Raw genomic sequence first — 20,799 nt, forward strand, 5'->3', positions numbered from 1 at the left:
ACCATGCTTCACAGTAGGGATGGTGTCAGATTTCTTCCAGATGTGACGCTTGGCATTCAGGCCGAAGAGTTCAATCTTGGTTTCATCAGACCAGAGAACCTTGTTTCTCATGGTCAGTCCTTTAGGTGCCTTTTGGCAAACTCCTTACGGGCTGGCGTGAGCCCTTTTATTGAGGAGTGGCTTCAGTCTTGCCGCTACCATAAAGGCCTGATTGGTGGAGTGCTGCAGAGATGGTTGTCCTTCTCGAACTCTGGAGCTCTGTCAGAGTGACCATCGGGTTCTTGATCACCTCCCTGACCAAGGCCCATCTCCCCCGATTGTTCTCGTTGGCCGGGCGGCCAGCTCTAGAAAGAGTCTTGGTGGTTCCAAACTTCTTCCATTTTAGAATGGAGGCCTCTGTGATATTCAATGCTGCAGACATTTTTGGTACCCTTCCCCAGATCTGTGCCTCGACACTCCTGTCTTGTAGCTCTACAGATAATTAATTTGACCTCATGGCTTGGTTTTTGTTCTGACATGCACTGTCAACTGTGGGACCTTTTACATAGACAGGTGTGTGCCTTTCCAAATCAGGTCCAATTAATTGAATTTACCACAGGTGGACTCGAAGTTGTAGAAACATCTCAAGGATGATCAATGGAAACGAGGCACCTGAGCTCAATTTCGAGTTTCATAGCAAAGGGTCTGAATACTTAAGGTATTTTTGGTTTTCAATACATTTGCAAACATTTCTGAACTTTTTTTGCTCTGTCAATATGGGGTGTTGTGTGTAGATTGAGATGTTTAATACATTTTAGAATAAGGCTGTAACTGGGGAAAAAAGGTAAAGGGTCTGAATACTTTCATCAGTCGGGCATGACCTTTACATGTCAATTGCATTATAATGTGGTCCAGATTTAATCTAGGCCTTACTATCTATGACTACTTTTGGAACAATATTGTGAATATAATTATTCAGTACGTTAAGTTGTCTGGTCCTAATACAACCGATCCAATAATTCCCCATGTTTGTCTATGGTCATATTTATAATTAAATGCTAGGATGTTTCTCAGGTGTTACTGGTGACCTTTTTGGTGTAGTTGAAGCACTGGTGCGTGTAACGATTTAATTTCCATCGGCCTTAGAGCCATTATAGGAAAATGTATTCATTGTATACACAGGGTACAGCGGGGTGTAAACTATGCAATGAAATGCTTACTTGCAGGCTACCTCAAAAGTGCTGTGAAATATCAAGAAAGTACACATTAAAGTTACTGATGCCCAAATACACGGAATTGAATAGGAGTGAGTAGTAGTGAGCACTGATAGCACAACTTTTCAAGGTACTTGTATCTCTCTACTCATTAGTTTACATATATAGCAGTCATACACATATGTCTGTATATAAGTGTCCTTGTACACGTAAATACAGGACGGAATACATAACATTAAGCAAGGTTACAAAATTAAACACAAAATGTGATTTTGATTTAAGAAATGTGTTCCCAAGTATTCCCATGCATAATAGAGAGCTGTGATCGTATACAAATGTAAGCAAGGTTTGACATTCTTTGTTTTAGTCAAACACACAGTGGGGGGAAAAAAGTACTTGATCCCCTGCTGATTTTGTACGTTTGCCCACTGACAAAGAAATGATCGTCTATAATTTTAATGGTAGGTTTATTTGAACAGTGAGAGACAATAACAACAAAAATAATCCAGAAAAATGCATGTCGAAATTGTTATAAATTTATTTGCATTATAAGGGAAATAAGTATTTGACCCCCTCTCAGTCAGAAAGATTTCTGGCTCCCAGGTGTCTTTTATGCAGGTAACGAGCTGAGATTAGGAGCACACTCTTAAAGGGAGTGCTCCTAATCTCAGTTTGTTACTTGTATAAAAGACATCTGTCCACAGAAGCAATCAATCAATCAGATTCCAAACTCTCCACCGTGGCCAAGTCCAAAGAGCTCTCCAAGGATGTCAGGGACAAGATGGTAGACCTACACAAGGCTGGAATGGGCTACAAGACCATCACCAAGCAGCTTGGTGAGAAGGTGACAACAGTTGGTGCGATTATTTGCAAATGGAAGAAACACAAAAGAACTGTCAATCTCCCTCGGCCTGGGGCTCCATGCAAGATCTCACCTCGTGGAGTTGCAATGATCATGAGAACGGTGAGGAATCAGCCCAGAACTACACAGGAGAATCTTGTCAATGATCTCAAGGCAGCTGGGACAATAGTCACCAAGAAAACAATTGATAACACACTACGCCGTGAAGGACTGAAATACTGCAGCGCCCGCAAGGTCCCCCTGCTCAAGAAAGCACGTATACATGCCCATCTGAAGTTTGCCAATGAACATCTGAATGATTCAGTGGACAACTGGGTGAAAGTGTTGTGGTCAGATGAGACCAAAATGGAGCTCTTTGGCATCAACTCAACTCGCCGTGTTTGAAGGAGGAGGAATGCTGCCTATGACCCCAAGAATACCATCCCCACCATCAAACATGGAGGTGGAAACATTATGATTTGGGTGTGTTTTTCTGCTAAGGGGACAGGACAACTACACTGCATCAAAGGGACGATGGACGGGGCCATGTACCATCAAATCTTGGGTGAGAACCTCCTTCCCTCAGCCAGGGCATGGGTCGTGGATGGGTATTCCAGCATGACATTGACCCAAAACACACAGCCAAGGCAACAAAGGAGTGGCTCAAGAAGAAGCACATTAAGGTCCTGGAGTGGCCTAGCCAGTCTCCAGACCTTAATCCCATAGAAAATCTGTAGAGGGAGCTGAAGGTTCGAGTTGCCAAACGTCAGCCTCAAAACCTTAATGACTTGGAGAAGATCTGCAAAGAGGAGTGGGACAAAATCCCTCCTGAGATGTGTGCAAACCTAGTGGCCAACTACAAGAAACTGACCTCTGATTGCCAACAAGGGTTTTGCCACCAAGTACTAAGTCATGTTTTGCAGAGGGGTCAAATACTTATTTCCCTCATTAAAATGCAAATCAATTTATAACATTTTTGACATGCAACATTTTTTTTTTTGTTATTCTGTCTCACTGTTCAAATGAACCTACCATTAAAATTATAGACTGATCATTTGTTTGTCAGTGGGAAAATGTACAAAATCAGCAGGGGATCAAATACTTTTTCCCCTCACTGTATCTGTTTGGGTTTTTTTGCTGTCAATTTGCCGTCTCAATTATTAGTAGTTATATTCCGGCCCCGACCATCCAATCCAGAAATTTCGGCCTGCGGCTGAACCTTGTTGATGGTCCCTGATATTAAGTATGCATTCTTGACATGTAAATCTACAAATGTCTGCAGCTGAGAAATATTCAAAGTGCCTACATATTCTTGTTTACTGATACCTACATGTAATGAAGCACTGTGCAAGAAATGCATTTAAATAGCTTGAGGTAACATGCTTGCATGACAATTCTATATGTTCATAATACAGAAGATATGATCTACAACAAATGTATTTGTTTTGCATTAAAACTGTCCACAGAGGTCTCTGAGAAGGTATATCACAATGAAAGAGATGGAAGTCTCACCAGAAATCTCTCACAAAATCTCAACCAGCCCCAACTGAAATATGGTCACAAAAATATATTTTATTAATTTTAGAATAATGCTGTAACGTAACAATGTGGAAAAAGTCAAGGGAGTCTGAATACTTTCCGAATGCACTGTGCATGTAATTAAACTGCGGAAATAGAACTGAGCTGATGTTCTCAGTCTTATAAGAGCTTACTTTACTTCACCACTGATAGGAGAAAAGTTAAGCAAATTAGGGGCAGCAAAAACTTTAAGGTCTGTCACCCAGAGCCTCATTACCATCAGACATAATGATGGAAAAAGGAGACGGAGAGGATAACTTAAGGGTATTGGGAGCCGCTCGTGCCACACCACAATCACAGCGAACCTGGCTTAGCTAGTTAACATGCTACATGGCAAAAGAGCTAAGCTTACTCTCAATAGTTTATCTTCAGCTTTCCTGTGACAGTTACATTCCCCATCAAGAAAACCAAAGAATTTCGCTAGGCCTTATGTGTGATGCACTTCAAGAACTATCTGAATTGTCACTCGAGCTCCAAAAGAGAGACTGAAAAATTATTACTGCACACAGGGCAGTCACCAGGGAAGCGAGGGAATTCAGTGCAATGGCAGAGCAGCCAGGCCGACACACAACTCAGCTAGAGAGGGATTCAGGAGAACTCTTTCCAAGGCGTCAAACCTAATGGTGGAAGTCCAAGCGACAGAGTCCTTAATCGGAGGGAATTTTTCAAGAGTTTGGCAAGGAACATGGAGGCTAGAGTGTTCTCTCAAGGAGGACGAGCAGTGGACAATACAGGATACAGCCAGTTCATAGAGAAGCTGAAGGTGCTTTGCATGCAATACTGGCCGGAGGACGCAGGAGCCCTGTATGGAGAAACAGATAGAATCTCTCTACCAGCGGTTTGGCATTGACAGTCCACGTATGGTCATTCTCATACGGGCCTACAGGCAGTACAGGGACACTAATGGTAATGATAAAGGATACATTCCAGATGGACGTAAAGAGCTGTTAATGACGGTCAGCACCATCCCCATCTCCAGTGCAGAATGCGAGCAGGGATTTTCTCAAATTAATCTGATTTGCACCTCAACCTGCGCCTCTCTGCATACCTCCACAATATCAGGGCTACACCTTCTGAAGCTAATTGGCCCACCCCTGACCCAATTCAACCCAGTCCTCTATGTGAGGTCATGGATTGCTAAAGGACACAGATGTGTCACAGACACCAGGAGCAAAACAAGAAATATGGAGGAGAAGACACACGAGAAAATGGCTGTGTTCTGGGAGGTTTTGGAAAACTAAGGTAGGAACATCTTTTTCCCTTACAAACTTGTTCTGTACTATGACGGTAATCTGACTATGCGCTTCAAATCAAATTATTGTGATATGTTTGTTCTTCTGCTACATTGATGTCTTGAAAAGTATATGAAATTTGTGTCTTGTAAGCCCCACATCTATGTGTGCATATGCATGGCGGGGGTTTCTGCAGTGATGCCTAAAAATGTTGCTGGACATTGATGTCTTGAAAATTAGGCTATAAGAAATTCAGACTTGTAAAGCCCCACAGCTAAGTTAGAGTATGTGGGCATAGTATATGTTTGAGACCGGTGGCTGCGTGAGAAGTGCGCCAGTATCTCTCACATAACTAGAATGAGATTCACTTTCTATGATCTCTTTCCCTCTCTGCTCCAATAGACATGAGCCTGAACTCTCATCTCTCAAGCGTTGCACTTAACATTTATTTAGTCTCTGTCAAAGTAGCCTGCCATTTCAATCATTTGCGTGGTTTTGAAAAAGATTCTTCCAAAGTCTCCAGTCATGTAAATTGACGTAGAATTGCATGAAATGCATTTATAAAAGGCCAACATTTTCTGAACGTTATGCTACTAAAAATGTACCCCATGTGTGCAACTTCTGTAAGTGTGTCTACTCTACTGCTCTATGGCACTATGCAAACGCGATGATATGAATGCAATGCTTCATTATAAAGTATTGTTTATTTCATGCATTCCGTTATCTCAGAACTCCCCAGGTAACCCCCCTCTCATAAGAGCTGTACATATAGAAGTGGCACATTCATTGGACACTGACTCATAGATGCTATCAGAAGGTTTGTTGCCAGGAGAGGACAAGTGAAGGTTATACCTGCTCGGATAAATCAAATCAAATGAAATGTACAGTCACAAAGTGCTGTACAGAAACCCAGCCTAAAACCCCAAACAGCAAGCAATGCAGGTGTAGAAGCACGGAACCTAGGAAGAAACATAGAGAGGAACCAGGTTATGAGGGGTGACCAGTCCTCTTCTGGCTGTGCCGGGTGGAGATTATAACAGAACATGTTCAAATGTTTATAGATGACCAGCAGAGTCAAATAATAATAATCACAGTGGTTGTCGAGGGTGCAACAAGTCAGCACCTCAGGTGTAAATGTCAGTTGGCTTTTTATAGCATCTCTACTGCTCCTTCTGTCTCTAGAGAGTAGAAAACAGCAGGTATGGGACAGGTAGCACATCCGGTGAACAGGTCAAGGTTCCATAGCCAAAGGCAGAGCAGTTGAGACTGGAGTAGCAGCACGGCCAGGTGGACTGGGGACAGTAAGGAGTCACCAGGCCAGGTAGTCCTGAGGCATGGTCTTAGGGCTCAGGTCCTCCGAGAGAAAGAAAGAGAATGAGAGAGAGAATTAGAGAGAGCATACTTAAATTCACACAGGACACCGGATAAGACAGGAGAAATACTCCAGATATAGCAGACTATCACTAGCTCCCCCTACACATAAACTACTGCAGCATAAATACTGGAGGCTGAGACAGGATAGCAGTCAATAAATCAAATGCAGTTACAAATAAATGTTACTGCAGACCTGCAGAGTCCAAGATTCAAACATTATTTTTATTTGCTCTGCATATCTGCATTCTCTGATATTGTGTAAAAGCCTGCATTATCTGTTGCATATTTAAACTTGGCTACATGTTTTACTATTTACATTGTTCGCTATAGTGTTCCAACTCTAAATGCATCGCCAGTTAAGATAGGGAATAAGCCACAGTGACATCCAGTGGTGTAATGCAGGGTCAATGCCGTTTGCACACTTATCTTGCGCCAGCCTTTACTCACCCACCTATCGCAGAAAAATGCATTGAAAATATATGTTCACGTGAACAGCATTTACCCATCTCTTTTTTTTTACAGCTACATCTCCTGGTGTTTTCTCTACCTAGCATGTTAGCAGCGGTAACATAACAAAGCATTGGCCAACTCAATGCCTATTGCCTTGAGAAATATGTACCTTAAACATAAAGACATTGGGAGCATCATATTGCAATTTTGCCAAATTGAATTTAAATTTGTTCTTGGCCTCTTAAGCCTTTTTTATTTAACCTTTATTTCAACAGGGAAGACATATTGAGCCCTGTATAATACTACATATGTAGTATTATACAGGGCTCAATATGTATGTGTATATATATATATATATATATACACACACATTAAAATACAAAAACACAGTCATTGGCAACCACAAATAAAACATCTTAAATCACCCAGAAATACAGTGTATTTGGAAAATATTCAGACCCCAGCCTAATTCTGAAATGGATATTAAATAATTTTTTCCCCCTCATCTATCTACACACACCCCATAATGATTAATGAAGCAAAAACAGATTTTTCAATTTTTTGCAATTTTATTTTAAATAAAAACCAGAAATATCACATTTACATAAGTATTCAGACCCTTTACTCAGTACTTTGTTGAAGCAATCACAGCTTCAAGTCTTCTTAGGTATGATGCTACAAGCTTGGCATAACTGTATTTGGGGAGCCACTCAAGGATATTCAGAAACTTGTCCCAAAACAACTCCTGCATTGTCTTGGCTGTGTGCTTAGGGTCGTTGTCCTGTTGGAGGATGAACCTTCGCCCCAGTCTGAGGTCCTGAGGATCTTCCTGAGCTATTCAAGATACAACATTTGGCGACGAGGAAAAATCAGAAGAAGTTTTCGGTGAGACTACAGAGTTTTATGAGTTATGAATGGTGAAACTACCGTGAGTGAATATTAGCATGCTAGTTAGCTAGGAAAGGCTAAGCTATGTAAGTGAGAGCTATCGACGTGGGGAAGCTAGCAAATACTTCACCCTCTCTTTGGCAGCAGTGACCAGATGACAGACAGGATGGCAGGCACAGTAGGATCGGTGGCACCATCTGAAAACAAGACACAGTTGTGGGAAGAATATTGCAAAATTCTCAACCATTTTTTGTTGCAAATGAGATCGCCGATGCGACACAGAAAAGGGCCATTCTACTGAGCTGTGTGGGTGTGCAAACCTCCATCTTGATGAGGAATTTACTGAGCCAGGCAAAGCCAGGAGATAAATTATTTGAGGACTTGGTGAGTCTACTGAAAACACATTTCAATCCTAAACCGAGTGAAATAGTACAAAGGTGAAAATTCAACTCAAGACATAGGAAACCAGAGGAAAGTGTTATTGAATATGTGGTGGAGCTAAGGAAGCTAGCACAGGACTGTAACTATGGAGACACCCTCACAGTGATGCTACGTGACAGATTAGTATGTGGGGTAGATGATGATAAGATACAGCGGAGCCTTTTATCTGAGGAGTTTTTGACATTTGAAACAGCGCTAAGTAAAGCGCAGGCCATTGAAGCAGCCAAAAAGAACATGAAGGATTTGAACTGCCTGAGCAACCTCTACAGGAAGTGTTAAAGAAACATGAGGAAGTGTTCAAGGATGAGTTGGGCACGTTGAAAGGATTCACAGCAAAGATACATGTATCAAGTGATGCCACACCCCGTTTCTTCAAACCAAGGTTAGTACCATTTGCAATGAAAACTAAGATGGAGGCTGAGTTAGCTCGTTGCCAGGACAACAAAATCATGGAACCAGACTGGGCAGCACCGTTAGTTCCAGTGTTAAAACCAGACGGTACAGTGAGATTGTGTGGTGACTATAAAGTAACTGTAAACAGAGTGTCATCACTAGAACAGTACCCCATTCCTAAAATGGAGGACATGTTCACGTCCTTAGCTGGAGGAGAAAAATTCAGCAAACTAGACATGAGTCATGCTTACCAGCAGATTGTGCTAGATGAAGATTCAAAGAAATATGTCACAGTGAACGCACAAGGGACTGTTCACCTATGCCAGGTTACCCTTCCGCATCAGCTCCAGTCCCGCTATCTTCCAGTGCACTATGGAGGAGATTCTACAGGGGATTGCGCAGTGTATCTCAATGATATTCTCCTGACAGGAAGAAATGATCAGGACCACATCTGAACACTGGACAGAGTGTTACAGTGACTGGAGGAGGCTGTGCCACGCTTGAAATGGAGTAAGTGCAGCTTCATGGAGAAGGAAGTGGATGCGTGGATGCTACTGGTATTGTCTCATCGCATGCCAGATGGGGGCAATAGGGTTTGTATCATGCACTCGCACCGTTAGAGAAGAACTATTCACAACTTGATAAGGAGGGGTTACCTATCATATTCGGGTGCAGATGTTTCATAAGTATCTATAGTCTGTTGAATGAAATGAAAGCAGTGCCACAGATGGTATCTCCTAGAATATTGAGATGGGCAGTAACACTACGAGCATATGAGTATGTTGTTACTTACAGAGCAGAGCAGGCAAGGACAATGGTAATGCAGATGCTCTCAGGCGCCTCCCTCTCCCAGAGTGTCCAAGCAGCCCACTGATGACCTCCCAGCAAATCCAGAGCTGGACAGCGAAAGATTCAGTCCTGTCGAGGGTCCGTGAGTACACACTGAGGAGGTGGCCAGATCACAATGTGGGACCAGAGTTTGCTCCATACTTACAGAGACAGAACGAGCTCAGTGTCCAGGACGGCTGTGTGCTGTGGGGAGCCCATGTCATCGTTCCAGAGAGAGGACATACAGCAATGATGGAGCAACTACATCAGTCATCCCGGCATGACCAGAATGAAAGGCTTTGCCAGGAGCTACATGTGGTGGACTAATATGGACTCTGACATTGAAAGGAAGGTAAAGTCTTGCACCACATGTCAAGAGCAAAGGAAGGCACCTGCTAGTGCACCACTACATCCATGGGAGTGGGCCAGTAAGCCCTGGAAGAGGCTACACATAGATTATGCATGTCCTTTCACGGGGAAGATGTTTTTGGTGATAGTAGACGCTCACTCAAAATGGCTGGATGTATATTCAGTGAGCTCAGCTACATCTGCTGCTACCGTGGAGTGCCTCAGGAACAGTTTCAGTATTCATGGCATTCCAGAGATGATTGTTTCAGACAATGCTCAGTGTTTTCTTTGTGAGAACAGTAAGGAGCTCATGACAAAGAATGGAATCACACGTCACTTCGGCACCACACCATCCTGCATCGAATGGTTTGGCAGAGAGAGCCATTCAGACGTTCAAAGAGCTAATGAAAAAGAGTGCAGGCGACTCATTGGAGACAAAAGCGAGTAGAGCGTTGGTTAGCTATCGTGTCACACCACAGTCATCCACCAGACTTTCGCCGGCTGAGATGATGATGGGGAGGAAGTTGAGGTGGACGTTAGTCTTTTTACACCCAGACCTAAGAGTAAGGTGCAGGCTAAGCAAGCAGGGCAGAACATTTACCATGACAAACATGCAAAAGCTCACAGTTTTGTAGTCGGAGACTCAGTGTATACCAAGAACTTTGTGTATAGACCTAAATGGATACCAGGGCTGGTTCAAGAAATCACAGGGCCCGTGTCGTACACTGTGCAAGTGGTGATGGTAGAGGAGTACGTAGGTACGTTGATCAGCTGTTCAGCAGACAGGAAACAGATTATGCAGAGCCAGTGACAAGACAACAGAGACGAGGATAGCAGACAGGAACAGGACTATGCAGAGCCAGTGACAGACAACAGAGACGAGGACAGCAGACAGGAACAGGACTATGCAGAGCCAGTGACATGCAACACAGAGCTCAGTCCAGCAGGCGAGGAGTTACACAGGACACAGGTACTCAGCGGCCACCAACAGACAATGCACTTGTTAAGTTAAGGAAACCAACAAAGGTTCACCCAGAGGGGAATTGCAATGCTCTCAAAGAGTTAGGAAACCTTTTAAAAGGGGGAGATCCAACTCTTTTAAATAATTATAGGCCAATCTCAAAGCTGTCACCCCTGGTGAAAATACTTGAAACCCTTGTAAGTGAACAGCTAAAAGAGTTTTTATTTACGAACTCTATTTTATCAATGTACCAATCGGGCTTCAGGAAGAAACATAGCACAATTACAACAGCCGTGAAGGATTTAAATGATATCACTGAAGCCATTGACAAAAAACAGCACTGTGTCTCACTTTTTCTTGATCTCTCTAAGGCTTTTGATACAGTTGATCATGCTATACTAAGGCAGAGATTGTCGAGTGTAGTTATTTCGGAGCATGCAGTTGCATGGTTTGCTAACTATCTGTCTGATAGAACTCAGTGCACTCAATTTGATGGGCTTATGTCTGTTAAATTGTCTGTATTGAATGGTGTGCCCCAAGGCTCTGTACTTGGTCCTCTCTTATTCACTATTTATATAAATGATTTTGACAAAAATGTCCAAAATGCACAACTTCATTTTTATGCTGATGATACTGTTATTTACTGTAGTGCCTCGTCTCTTACAAAAGCTTTCCAGAACATGCAAACTGCTTTTTCAGCTACATTTATGCCTTTACTAGATTATGGGGATATTTTATATATGAATGCTTCCGCTCAGTGTTTGAGATCAATTGACACTCTTTACCATGCCACTTTGAGATTTATTTTAAACTGCAAAACCCTTACGCACCACTGCACTTTGTATACCATGGTGGGCTGGCCTTCTCTAGTCACTCATAGGCTTAGTCACTGGTATTCTTTTATTTACAAAGCCATTTTGGGTTTATTACCTTTTTATTTGTGCATTTTTATTGTTCATATATGTGGTGGGTACTCTCTTCGTTCGATTGACTTTATCCTGCTAACTGTTCCAAATGTCCAAACTGAATTTGGTAAAAGGGCTTTTATATACTCTGCGCCATCGTCTTGTAACACCTTAAAAAATACTTTTTAACTGGAAGAACTTGTCCCGATTGGTGATTTTAAATCACTGATGAAGGATTTTGAGGCTGATTCCCTGACCTGTCAATGTTTTTAATTTGCTGTTTTATACTCTTGTGAATTCAATGGTTTTTACTAGATTACAGGTTGTTTTTCATGTTGTCTGTCTGTAAAAAAAAAATATATGACTTGGTGCTATCACGCCTTGGTCATTGTATTTTGCGTTTTCGTTATTTGCTTGGTTAGGCCAGGGTGTGACATGGGTTTATATGTTGTGGTTCGTATTGGGGTTTTTGTATTATTGGGATTACGGCTGAGTAGGGGTGTTGTATAGGCTTGGCTGCCTGAGGCGGTTCTCAATCAGAGTCAGGTGATTCTTGTTGTCTCTGATTGGGAACCGTATTTAGGTAGCCTGAGTTTCGCTTTGTATTTCGTGGGTGATTGTTCCTGTCTCTGTGTAGTTTCACCAGATAGGCTGTAATTAGGTTTCACATTCCGTTTGTTGTTTTGTATTTTGTAATAGTTATTTTCATGTATCGTTCCGTTTTCCTTCATTAAAGATCATGAGTAGCAACCACACTGCATTTCGGTCCGACTCTCTTTCTACAAACGAAGAACGCCGTTACAGGTGCTGCCTATCTTGGTCAGGGCGCTCTTGAAAAAGAGATTTTAATCTCAATGAGCCCTTCCTGGTTCAATAAAGGCTAAATAAAATAATAATAAAAGTTCATTTTGGAGAGTTTGGAAAGTAAAGGAGATATTTTTTTTCTCATGTGCCCTTATCTCTTTGGCATCATTAAAGTGAAGACTTATTTTATCAAATCAATTCTCTGTCATTATTATTACATGATTAAACTAATCATGTAAATGTAATTAACTAGGAAGTCGGGGCACCAAGGAAAATCTTCAGATTACAGTTGTAATTTTCCTAATATAACTTTTCAGATATTTTAATATCTGATCAAATTAGTCTTCTAATTAATGAATTGTTCTTTACCTCACCTTAGTCTCAATCCAAACGTCGTAAATTGTTGGTTATCTGCAACGAACCCAGTCTTTGCTATGAATCATCCACACATCAATTGTCTTAATAATTTATTTACTAACTAACTAAATAATCACAGGAATGCATAACAAACAAACAAACAGTAGGTATGGTTACAAGGAAATGATAGGGAATGTTCCCTAGTGGCTAAACCGATATGGCAGCTTGGTGGACAAAAGGAGAAGTGGGTGTGGCTGAGAAGGCTGGGAAAGACAAAATACACTACACAGTTGATCATTAAAATAATTGAAATGCTAATCCTTGGCACATGAACGCTTACTTATTCGGGAATAATTGCAATCAATCAATATATTTACGCTCAGTGTGTCGTCATGATCTCTGTTGGAATCTTCCGTCTTTCTGTTGTAAAGACGGACGTCCCTGGAGTCTTTGGTTAGTATGGATACTTCAGAGTAACATTCAGAAATGTTGTTATAGCATAGATGTTTCGGCGGTTGTCGGTCTTCGTCAACCTAAATTCTTGCTGCAGACGAGTATTGACTAATTTGCTGTTAAAAGGGTTGGAGGTCTTTTATTTAATCCTTTTTTTTAAAGCATTTTTTTCTTCTCATTATTAGCCCTAGAGTACAGTATTGTCCCTGATCATTTTTCTGGGCTTTCGCGTTCGGCGTAACACAGGCATCTGATGATAGTGTTTGCGAATAGCGCTGTCCGTGACCATAATCCCCAAGACTAACAGTAATTCAATATTTTACAAAATAAACCTTCCAACCTTGATGGGCTATCAGCAGGACAATAGACTCTTACCAAGTCCACCAAATGCACTGTTTTCTAACCATATCTGGATGGATCCATAACTAATTACTATGGGAATAAATATCACTGAATAACAGAAACATTTGAATAAAGTATGCTAATGAAGGCAACATATTGTTGCTTACTGAAACTACCGAAGTCATCCATTTGTTATAATAGGATTTGAAGCAATAGCCTACCCACGCGTGGTCAACTATTTCAGCAAACATTTTGTGCTGCTCTGAGACAAGCATGGGGACTGGTCTTGATAAATCAATGAGATTATTATTTTCACTGAATCTCCGTTTGGGTATTAGTTAGCCTAAAATTGCAGTGTGGAAATGTTAGGATTATTTTGCTCTACAGTGCCATATTTTCCTAATATTAAAAAGAGTCAAATGCATTCCTGAATTCAATTGCTTTAGCTGACATGTTAAGGTTTATTCATCTCTTGAGGTTTATTCACTCTCTCCCTCTCTATCTCTCTCCCTTACTCTCTGTGCTGGCTGACACCTCGTCAGTAACCCCAATGCTCTCATACCGATGCACCTCCTACATGATCAGCCATACATACTGTACAAATACTGTACATGCGTTTGTCCCAGGAGAATCTAGAACAGCCCGCTGTGTTTTACCATTGGATTTCATGAACTATGTCAAATGTAGACGACAGCCCGCAATGATTGAAACGGTTACACGTTGATAGTCACAGTCATATGTAAAACATATTTATGCAGCGTTTGGCGACGTGCATCTCTGACATCTACTAAAGATTAATTAGTGAACTGAATAATGAGGAAATTAGCAAATGATGGTGCACTGCACCCAGACCTCTTACAGAAATGCCCTAAACTGTTTTTCTGGTCTGTCCTCTCTCGAGGTTATGGCAATATTGACTCCAGATGGTATCTAGATGCAGGGAAAATTTGACTGAGAACAGAGAACAACCCCCTCTAACCGGCTGAAGTAATGGCAACAATGGCATTCACTATGGCCCTGTTCTTCACCACTTACTACCTGAAACCCGAGTCCGAGCCAGCAACCTGTGTACAGCTTCCAGGTGAAGTTATCAACTGCCTTTTCTCTCAGGAGTGCGGCATGAGTCCTGAGACAGTACACGCGGAGTGACCATCACGTCCAAATGTTTCTAATGCTGCTGGTGCACTGGTCGGAAAATGGACTAGACATAATGGACCATAAAGGATGGTGGTGGCAGCTCAGGTGAGACGTTTGTCTGCGTGGGAAAATCAGATTATTCCCCAGATATTGAAATCGAAATATTATCGAGGGCCATCCACTTTGACAGGCATGAGTTACATGTGTGCCATAGGGAGGATTAACTGTAAAGCTATCTGAAGAAGAAAATGAAGAGACGCCAGAAGAATGAGTGCAGAGAGGGAAGGGGGTGGTCAACCATGCCAGTAATTGAAAGGGTTGCCCAAAATTTACATTTACATTTTACATTTAAGTCATTTAGCAGACGCTCTTATCCAGAGCGACTTATAAATTGTTTATTTGTTGTATCAGGTTGACTTTTGGGGTCAGCACACTGGGAAATAAATAATAATTTAGTCAACAAATGCATTGAGATACCGATCTGTCATTAACATGCCACAGGGAAAAAACAGGGGCCGTGCTGAGAAATGTTACTGCTGGAAATACAAGATAAATATACTGTATGTCAACGTTAGTAGCACATACTGTATATATATGTCCCCCTGTCTGCAGATGTACATTTTGCTCGTGCCATTGTGTAAGTTGAGAGTCTTAAATTATTTGAGTGACAGACTCAACGTGAAGCACTAGGGACTGTCATTCTAATTTTCGGGCTGGATAATTTATCAATAGTTGTAATTATGATTTTGGATAGGTGATAGAAAACCAAAACCAAATTCGTACTCGTTTCTAGTTCATTAATGAGGTGTAAGTTCATTAATTATGCATGAAGTAGATTGAGACCAGTCTTAAAAGCCAGGTAAACAGCGTTTAATTCAAGTGAGTACTGACCCAAAATACAAAGAACATTACATTTTAAAGAGAGAACATAAAATGACATCATCAGTTTCACACACTCTCTCCCATCCCCACAATATATCAGTGTCTACAGGTCTGGAAATCTTCTTCTACTCCCCTCATAAAACTACATTCCAAACTGTCTAAAATATATACTTTTCCCCACTAATGGAACACAACCCAAACATTGTTATCTGTCTGAAAAGCTATATCATCTCTCCCCCTTAAACCCGCAAGGTACAGACAATTAATTCGTTTTTACTTACATTTTCAGTACCAGCTTAATCAAGAGCCCATACATTTCATATCATAACATAATAGTATCAGAATAAATGGTTTTAATCAAAAATGTATACATAATTAATCATTTCAACTATAATTTCCTCTAACAATAGGTGAGAAGGAGAGACAGAGGTTTGTCTCTAAACTGTGAGAGCACAAAGTGAGGGGACGGTGCACTGCTCATCCTGCATGTGATTTCTGAAACGTATTAAATATTTCAACGGCCTTGTTGTAGCCTGTAGATTAGTTACAATACCTTCTCAAATGCTACTACAGCCTCATCTAGAACATGGGGTTTGTACATGTGCACAGTTATAGTGCCAAAGTTATTTTTCTAAAGCCATGTCACAGTAAGAAGTGACAGCGGCCTTGCATTTCCCTGGCATACAGTCCATTGCAGTGTGACACTTTGCCTACATGTAAAACGTTACATCATCGGACTCAAGTGAGTTGCCTTGCAGGCTGAAGCTTCCACCGACCTGACAAATATGTCTCTGGGCATGATCATTGGACTCCTTGTCCTTCCAAGAAAAACTAACCGTGTTGTTGGCCATACACCCGGCATCTCTTGTAGAAAGGTGGCTGCCAGGAGTAGAAATGGGTACCTCGGTAGCAATTACCTGATCGACTCGTCACACTAATGTCTCTAAGGCCTGGTATTGAAAAGTGTGTGGACGAGTAGACACATGAGATCTGCTGTCATAATTGTTATTCTGACACCAATTCAGAAATTCTCAGAAAACTCTACTGCCGAGGTATTTGCCTAACGATGTCCTGAAAAGTGCATATATTTTCTGTAAAAGGGTCCTGTTTGAAGAGTATTACCTCCTCCAGACACCTTGAGCTAGCTGGAAGTTAGCCAAATGGCTATGCATGCATAATTGTGTGAAACCATATCGAAGCCAATCAAAAACCTTGGCTCCCCATTCCTCTTTTCTTCTTCTGTGGGTGTTTTGACAACGAGGAGACAGGGTTTTCAAATGGCTTTACTGATTGGCATAAGTCCACCTTGCATAAGAGGAGATTACCACGACTCAACGGTCACATAGAATTTGACTCTGGTCATGACCCATGACTGCCGGTGTGGCGGTAATACTGTCACCGTAACAGCCCTAGAAGCCATGCTACTAGCATCATCCCATGATTATGCATTGCCATCTCGAGACATAACGTTTATTTATTTGTGTCCTACTTATATCAATATACTCTTAGCAACTCAACTTCTTTTCGATCAAATAAACCTCACAAACAAGCCATACATTTTTTGTTGACCAAATTAAACACTCTCTCATTGACTTTCATACAAAAACTCCTTGCCTGGTCGGCAAAACAACGAAAAATGCCATCTTCTGCATCTTCTTTAACGGCGGTTGAAATCCAATATGTTTCATTGCCGCCCCCAACTGGACTTTCATATAAATTCATGATACTTTGTGATACATTGTTTTTTAAATAATAATAATAATTTAAACATGTAACAAAAAAAGTATACAAAAAAATCACCCAACTAACCCTACACTCATTAAAAACCCACTACCCCATCCCACTACTTTGACTCTATCTGCTCCTGTGGCCTCGGAGGATGGGACACCACCACTCAACACACCTAAACACCACAACATCTATTTTCTGTGATTTACATTCCATTTCTGCGGTACAACCATTGCTATGAACGCTAAGAAGCCAACCTTACTGAAGCATATATCACTCGTTGGCCTATCCCTGTGGGATGGCACAGATATACTACTCACACTTTGACCCATCATCCTCTACTTTCTTCACTGACGACAACACCTTCTGCACTACTCTGACTCTAGCCACCTCCACCTGCCTCTCTCGCACCGGACACTCCCGAACCCCAGAAACATGGGCACCCCTACAGTTGACTCACACAACTTTATCCACGGAAGCTACACAATCCTCTATCCCATGCCCTCCTGCACACTTCCCACATCTTGGAATCTCCATCCTATAAACTGCTGCGACATGACCATAAAGTTTCTCTTGAAACAGAGCAGTGGATTCAGCACAAAAGCTCGAACAGGATAAAAACGCTACCTACTGAAGGGAGACAGATTTTCTGCCAAGTTTGGACTCTCTTCCTCTTCCTCTCTGTCCTCTTGAAAATAAACCAGCAAATGGACCTCCCCCCATACAATTGTAGAATTTCAATTACATTCTCCTCGCATCCTCTCTCATCACCTCCTTCTCAAAACCCATTGGATGAGAAAGCCAGAGGTTCCACCCCTCTGACCTTCTCTTTCAATGGGTTTGAGAAGGAGGCGAGGAGAGCAGAGAAAGGACTTGAGAAGTAAACTCATCAACAAAAGAAACGTCCTCTAACTGTCAACTGCGTTTATTTTCAGCAAACTTAACGTGTAAATATTTGTATGAACATAACAGATTCAACAACTGAGATGTAAACTGAACAAGTTCCACAGACATGTGACTAACATAAATGGAATAATGTGTCCCTGAACAAAATGGGGTTCAAAATCAAAAATAACAGTCAGTATCTGATGTGGCCACCAGCTGCATTAAGTACTGCAGTGCATCTCCTCATGGACTGCACCAGATTTGACAGTTCTTGCTGTGAGATGTTACCCCACTCTTCCACCAAGGCACCTGCAAGTTTCCTGACATTTCTGGGGGGAATAGCCCTAGCCCTCACCCTCCGATCCAACAGGTCCCAGACGTGCTCAATGAGATTGAGATCCAGGCTCTTTGCTGGCCATGGCAGAACACTGAATTTCCTGTCTTGCAGGAAATCACGCATGGATGCTGGAGGGTCATGTCAGGATGAGCCTGCAGGAAAGGTATCACATGAGGGAGGAGGATGTCTTCCCTGTAATGCACAGCTTTGAGATTGCCTGCAATGACAACATGCTCAGTCCGATGATGCTGTGACACACCGCCCCAGTCCATGACGGACCATCCACCTCCAAATCGATCCCGCTCCAGAGTACAGGCCTCGGTGTAACGCTCACTCCTTCGATGATAGACATGAATCCGACCATCACCCCTGGTGAGACAAAACCGCGACTCGTCAGTGAAGAGCACTTTTTGCCAGTCCTGTCTAGTCCAGCAACGGTGGGTTTGTGCCCATAGGCGATGTTGTCTGGTGAGGACCTGCCTTACAACAGGCCTACAGGCCCTCAGTCCAGCCTCTCTCAGCCTATTGCAGACAGTCTGAGCACTGATGGAGGGATTGTGCATTCCTGGTGTAACTTGGGGTGTTGTTGTTGCCATTCTGTACCTGTCCCGCAGGTGTGATGTTCGGATGTACCGATCCTGTGCAGGTGTAGTTACACAGGGTCTGCCACTGCGAGGACGATCAGCTGTCTATCCTGTCTCCCTGTAGCGCTGTCTTAGGTGTCTCACAGTACGGACATTGCAATTTATTGCCCTGGCCACATCTGCAGTCCTCATGCCTCCTTGCAGCATGCCTAAGGCACGTTCACACAGATGAGCAGGGACCCTGGGCATCTTTCTTTTGGTGTTTTTCAGAGTCAGTAGAAATTCCTCTTTAGTGTCCTAAGTTTTCATACCTGTGACCTTAATTGCCTACCATCTGTAAGCTGTTAGTGTCTTAACGATCGTTCCACAGGTGAATGTTCATTAATTGTTTATGGTTTTTTGAACAAGCATGGGAAACAGTGTTTAAACCCTTTACAATAAAGATCTGTGAAATTATTTGGATTTTTACTAATTATATTTGAAAGACAGGGTCCTTAAAATGGGACTTTTCTTTTTTTGCTGAGTTTATGTAATTGAGATTCTCCCAATGAAATGTTGGCGATACACTAGGCAGGTTTCCAATGACATATGAGTTATTAGAACATGGCAAATATTTGTCAATTATTGTATTTTATCCATGCTGGCTTTTGCGGGCTACCTGAGACATTAAACAGTCAATTTATTCATGCCAATTTGCCTAAATGGGGAATAGAAACACTTCACCCACCACATTTTTATTTGACACTTTAGGTGTAACGTCATTTAGTCCAGCTGTTATTATCGACACATGATAGTTAAAAAAAGGTTTGCATAGAAAATAGATGCAACAATTGCCTTATAGGGTGCATTTCAGAGGAGGATGGTGAGAGGAGCTGTAGGAGGACAGACACATTGTAATGGGTGGAGTGGAATATATGGCACACATGGAGACACATGTCTCCATTACATTTATTCCATTCTAAACATTACAATGAGCCAATTCTCCTGTAGCTCCTCCCACCAGCCTCCTCTGAAATGCACCCTAGAAGGCAATTGTCGCAACTATTTTCTATGCCAAATGTATAAATGTCGACAATAAAATCACTGGACAAATTAATGGAAACATAGATATTGTTGCAAGGTTGCCCCCAAACACCCATATTCGTATCACAGACATTGATTGGCCTGTTGAAGTGTGTGCATCCAACCCGTGCATGTGTGGTTCCATTTTGCCCATACATATAAATAATGAAACGTGTGAAGCTATAATGGATATTAGTCTAGGAACATCATTAATCCAGAAATGTTTGACAGGATTACAGTTGAAAACACATATTGTAGACTACTGTAGGCCAACCTTTTGTAACTTTTCATTATTTACTGTATGGCTGGAGAATGGTTATTATGTTTTTATACAGCTGTGTAGAAATGTCATGTTTCCACAGATTTTATACATTATCTTATTTGTTTGGTAATGATGTAGCATTTCAACCACAATGCATTTTTTTCAGAACACATTTATTTTATTCTTCGACTTTAAAATAAAGTATCACCACCTGGTATGGCAACTGCTCCGCCCACAACCGTATAAGGCTCTCCAGAGGGTAGTGAGGTCTGCACAACGCATCACCGGGGGCAAACTACCTGCCCTCCAGGACACCTACACCACCCGATGTTACAGGAAGGCCATAAAGATCATCAAGGACATCAACCACCCGAGCCACTGCCTGTTCACCCCGCTATCATCCAGAAGGCGAGGTCAGTACAGGTGCATCAAAGCTGGGGCCGAGAGACTGAAAAACAGCTTCTATCTCAAGGCCATCAGACTGTTAAACAGCCACCACTAACATTGAGTGGCTGCTGCCAACACACTGACATT

The 20,799-nt window shown here is 41.9% G+C and overlaps 1 long non-coding RNA gene across 1 annotated transcript; it reads right to left on the bottom strand.

The window, feature by feature from the left end:
- Nucleotides 1–7,217: 7,217 nt before the first annotated feature.
- LOC127907902 (uncharacterized) lies at nt 7,218–12,724 on the bottom strand. Its single transcript, XR_008065482.1, has 2 exons — nt 12,611–12,724; nt 7,218–7,753 (listed from the first exon to the last, which is right to left on the bottom strand). It is a non-coding gene; the product is annotated as an uncharacterized LOC127907902 (long non-coding RNA).
- Between the last annotated feature and the right edge of the window lie 8,075 nt (nt 12,725–20,799).

Source organism: Oncorhynchus keta, chromosome 16 (genome assembly GCF_023373465.1).
Source record: "Oncorhynchus keta strain PuntledgeMale-10-30-2019 chromosome 16, Oket_V2, whole genome shotgun sequence".
NCBI lineage: Eukaryota > Metazoa > Chordata > Actinopteri > Salmoniformes > Salmonidae > Oncorhynchus > Oncorhynchus keta.